The 5,034-nt window shown below is 40.5% G+C and overlaps 1 long non-coding RNA gene across 2 annotated transcripts; it reads right to left on the reverse strand.

Moving 5' to 3' along the window:
- Nucleotides 1–370: 370 nt before the first annotated feature.
- LOC108498970 lies at nucleotides 371–2,423 on the reverse strand. 2 transcript variants are annotated; one of them, XR_001875364.1, is made up of 3 exons: nucleotides 2,339–2,423; nucleotides 1,203–1,271; nucleotides 371–466 (listed from the first exon to the last, which is right to left on the reverse strand). It is a non-coding gene; the product is annotated as an uncharacterized LOC108498970 (long non-coding RNA). The 2 variants fall into 2 exon arrangements; XR_001875363.1 differs by lacking the exon at nucleotides 371–466 and adding an exon at nucleotides 883–922.
- Between the last annotated feature and the right edge of the window lie 2,611 nt (nucleotides 2,424–5,034).

The raw sequence follows: 5,034 nt of genomic DNA on the forward strand, positions 1-5,034 counted from the left end.
AATCCTCTAGAATTAGGTACTGCCCTGTGGTATGGTTAGATCACTAGAGATGACATGATGAGTTATCTGTAGCTAAAACATTTTCTTATCCTGACATTAGGAGAGGAGGTCTGAGCATCTCCCTCGGTGTCAAGAGACTGAAAGGTCTCAGCAGGTCTGCCTCCTGAAGGAGGAGGCAAGGGGAGCCAGTGTCACCCAGCACATGTGTCAGTGGAGTAAGGCTCCCAAGGGGACTATGTCAGCATTCTAGGTGAGTCAGTACAGGTCATCAGGGCTTAATATGTGTCCAGGCACAGGAAAACAAAGAGGCTATTCAAATTATTTAATTTTAAAGATGAGCAATTCACAAATAGCCAGTGAAGGTGGGGATGGCAAATTCGTTGCTACTTGGGTGACCCATGCAGTTTGTCTTGTAAGAGAGAAGGGACTTGGAGTAATATGCTCTGCCTGCATACATAGCATTGTCCTGCAAATAAGAAGGATCCATGTCCTATAAATCATTTGGAAATTTACAGAGCTCCCCTAAAAACAAATTGGCTTTTTCATTCCTGCTTTTATTAGGAGGTGTTTTTTGGTTTTGTTTTTTTTTACAGTCTTGCTCCTTTGCCAGCTACAGCTTATTATGTCTAAACTGGATTTATTCATGGGCAGTTTGGATGTTCTTGTGGTTGTTCTTGTGCCAAAGGTGCACTTTTTTGTACCTCAGCCTTCTTTTTTGTTCCTGACATTTTTCCTCCCATATTTTTAGATGGAGAGGGGTTCTGATAGTTCAGTGTTTTGCTAAGTTAACTTACCAAGTTCCTTTAGTTCCTAAAATCAGCTTTCTGTTTCCTGATCTTCCCTTCACAGTGCCTGTTCCACATTAGCTGGCAATTTTCCATGCTGTCCCTACTTTACTGAAGTCCAAATAAGCTTTTCTGCACTGCTCTTGCCATTAAAAAGGAAAAAAACCCCAAACACTACAAACCAGCTGTTTGCTCAAATAGAGTTACTGCCTAGTCTAACTCTAATGAGCCAGATTCAGCTTAATTGCAGCAAAACAGGAATTGTACTGCAGTTTCTAATTTATTTCCTAATTTTTCTTTTCCTTAAAATCTACCATAAAGCCTCATATGTTTCTGAGGCCACACTCAAGGAGACATGTCCACTTCGCCCCCTTTCCAAAAGGACTGTTTAGCTTCTCATCAGCAACCCTTCTGTACCTTTATGTATTTCTTGGATTTGCTGTAAGTCTGTAAGTGTCCAGTTCACATGTTGCTTCTACCAAGGTTCTAGAAGCAAAACAGCTTGTTATTTTTGGAGGCAATATCTCCATATCACTATCAGACAGTCCTTTCCTACACATTTGTGGTGGAGGACCTGGCCTTGAACACTTCCAGGGATAGGGCATACACAGCTTCTCTGGGCAACCTGTTTCAGTGCCTCACCACCTTCACAGTAAAGAATTTGTTCCTAATATCTAATCTAAATCTACTCTTTTTCGGACTGAAGCCATTCCTCCCTGCCCTGTCCCTTACCAGGGACTGAGCATATTATTCAACCCTTCAACAGTATAATTTTTTTTGTAGAGGCACCGACAAAGTCTTTGTAGGACTTAAAGAGCACAGTTGCCCATCTCAAACACCGTCACCACAGGACTTTACTGTGAGATAAGAACAGAATGGAGTAACGGGATGGTGCTGATTCCAGGCCTGGCATAGCTAAGATCTGGTCAGCACATCCCAGGTAGTGCATCCAGAGGAAAATTCTCACTGTGCAAACTGTGTAAAGAAGCAACTGCTCATACACGTATCACTGGTCAAACAAAGATCACCCCAAGTTATGGGACAGATGCCATTTGCAACCATCAGCAACAGCCAAAGCCCCCCCCAAAAATGTCTCTGTGGATACCTTGAACTTGGACTGTAACTTAAGCCACAGCAGGAGCTTGAGATAAGGTAAAGGTGGTACTATTATCCAGGTGTTATCTCAGACCTAGGGGGAGGTTAAAAAGGCTGAGAGAGAATAATGAGAAGTCCAGGGTGAAGGCTGGGATGCTGCTAGGTCCACAGGAAGTGACTATCTTCTGCTTGATATCTCTCTCCCATCTCATTTCATTCTATCTCTCTACCTCACACTCATTGTTAAGTAAAATCCATATTATTGACTTATGATCATATGGTCTCATTTGCACCTCAATTTGAGCGGAGACATCTCTCAGTAACCAGATCTTAAGAGTGCTTTTTTTGTTATTTACACTCACATTAACATGGCTTTGTTTTATATCTTGGTCTCACTTTCACTCATACTGACACAACTCAGAGGTATGTAGGACAGTAGGATGGGGAAGTGGAGGTACCTGTCTATGTTTACTGCTGAAGATGTTGTATAGGACTCTGTATCTTGCAGTGGCCTGTATTTTGATCAGCAAAACCCTCCTCACAATGCATAAGTTATTATGAAGTAACATCCAGCTTCACAGTGTGAGAGCAAGAACTTTTGTTTTTTTGATTTTGTTTATTTATGAAGTCACTGTTTGGTAACTTCTCCCTGCCTTCAAATGCTCAGAGGAGAAATGGGTAATATTTGCCTGCTTAATGATTTAAATATTGACATGTGGCTTAAAAATAAGAAAAAAACCCCACGACAACCAATAACCAAAAAACTGGTAAGAGTTTTATGTTAACTGGAAAACAAGAAGTCTGGTGAAAATCAAATGAAGATGTCTTCAGGTTTATTAAGGCTTTGATCTGAAGTCCTCTACATCACTGTCTTTCTCTGCCATTAATCCAGTTGACCACCAGTGTCACTACCTTGAGACACTAGTCTTTGCAATGTACTCTTATGCACAGTTGAACCAACAACAGGATATTTAGAAGCCTCTTGTGGTCCATTCTCTAAAGTGTTTCTTAAGGAAGACGGTATCTAATTCCATGATGATTTATACCAGAATTATTTTATGCCATTGCAATATCAAGGCCAGACGTTTTGGATCAGATGCCAAACAATCAGCAATAAATCATTCATTAATAACTGACTAGTGTCATTTCTTTAATTAAGAATTAAAACATTTTTGGCTACCTATAAAATATGAGTGTCATTTTTGGCGGCAATCCTTAATATTGCAGACCTTACTAGTCTCCAGATTCTCTTTACATCTGGACCTTTAACTTATAGTTTGACCTTTGACTGAGAGTTCCTTAGGTTTCTATGACTTTTCTATTCCATTTTTCTTCTGAGCAGTTAAATTTGGTGTGTACACAGAAAGATACCTTTTTATGACTTCTAGAATATCTCTGACATTCAAATGAATTTATGAAAATTTAGGGGATGAACAGGGAATGGTTAAAATAAGATGAAGACCCATTTCCTCTACGTCCTTACACCTAGTCCATTTTGCAAAGGGCATAATGAAGGTTGGAACTAACCTTGTTATGAAGTCACCAGTACTGAGCTATCTTCATGTGTCTTTGATATTCAAGGCAGTACTTTATTCAGCAGTTTTAATCTGGACAATGAGTGAAGCAAAGTTCTACCCAGTATCCTCTTAGGATCTGAATGTCTCTAAGTCTGCTGAGAGTTTTGGCTGCCTGATCATCATTGCCCAGAAAGGTTGCGGCTGCCTCATCCCTGGAAGTGTTTAAGGCCAGGTTGGATGGGGCCCTGAGCAACATGGTCTAGTGAAAGGTGTCTCTGCCCACAGCAGGAAGGTTGGAACAATATGGTTTCTAAGGTCCCTTCCAACCCAAACCATTCCATGATTCTATGATTCCATTATATGAAACTGTCACCTAAGACACCTATGGGTAGTCTCCCCAGATTTAGGTGGCTTAATCTGAAACACCAGCCAAGCCACTGGAAATCAGTTTCCTAATGGAAGTATTTAGGGCTGTTGAGATGCTTCTGGACATGAGACACCTGCTGAGGGAAGGCTGACATTATTATAGTGTGGCAGTAGGTAGCCAGCTGGATAATCCCTGAAGGAAATGAAGCCTGTGGAAGCATCCACTTTGGAGTAGGGAGTGTATGAAGAAGATAGAGCAACTGAGACATGCTGTTATGGACTGACAGTAACTCCCATCCCAATCCCCCTGACCTGCATGGCATGAGAGGAGCCTGGGGACAAGGGGGTGGGGTGGAGGAAGATGTAATTTTAATGTTTGGGTTTGTTTCTTACTACTCAATTGTGAATAAATTAAATTATTTTCCCCCAAGTTGAATCAGTTTTGCATGTGAGAGTAACTGGTAAGTGAGCTGCCCCATCCTATTTTTCAGCCTATTTTCTCCCACTATTTTGTTGATGAAGGGGAGTGAGAGAGCATGTGGTTCGGAATTTGGCTGTTAGCCAAGGATAACCCACCACAGTCTTAAGTAGCAAAAATCTAAAAACAGTGGCCAAACAGTTATAGGAGGTTATTATTTGGAATAGGTCTATCGGAATGGGCAAGTTCTGAAGAATGTCCCGTTACATTAATGTGCATTTCCACTTTAATATCATGTTACTGGTATCTGGAAGTTATTAGTCTTTATGAGTTGTCCAAATAGGGTACTTTTGTCAGTTAAAAAATTTTATTGCAAAAAACTGTGATGAAAATTCAAAGAATCTTAAAGCATAATTCTTATACTTGTTCTAGAAGAAATCACAAGCAATGCCATCAGTTAAAAACTCCTGCATACTTAAGGACAGCATAAGGGATAAAAAGATCAGGCAGCTTAGATTTGGTTGATGTTACATTTAACTAGATACTGTGTGCATTTAGAACCTGAGCTGCTTTTATATTCTTTTATTTTCTTTTCTGAAAACTAAAATGTAAATGGAGAGTTTTCATGGGCAAGTTCTTAACTAAAACAGGTACCTAAAAATGCCAAAGGTTGTGCTGGAATTATATCCAAGTTGGCAAGGACCTGCCAGGCAGAGTAATGCGGGCTTTAATCTGTGAAGGACCATGGCACAACTGCCTCTGGAGTGGCGTTTTACTGTTTTGGTTCTTCCCCTCTCCTTTCTTCACCTTTTAACTTAGCAGAGACAGATCTAGTTTATCCACTCTTGAGCCC

The sequence above is a fragment of the Lepidothrix coronata genome, unplaced genomic scaffold (assembly GCF_001604755.1).
Source record: "Lepidothrix coronata isolate B3197 unplaced genomic scaffold, Lepidothrix_coronata-1.0 Scaffold67, whole genome shotgun sequence".
NCBI classification, from domain to species: Eukaryota; Metazoa; Chordata; class Aves; order Passeriformes; family Pipridae; genus Lepidothrix; species Lepidothrix coronata.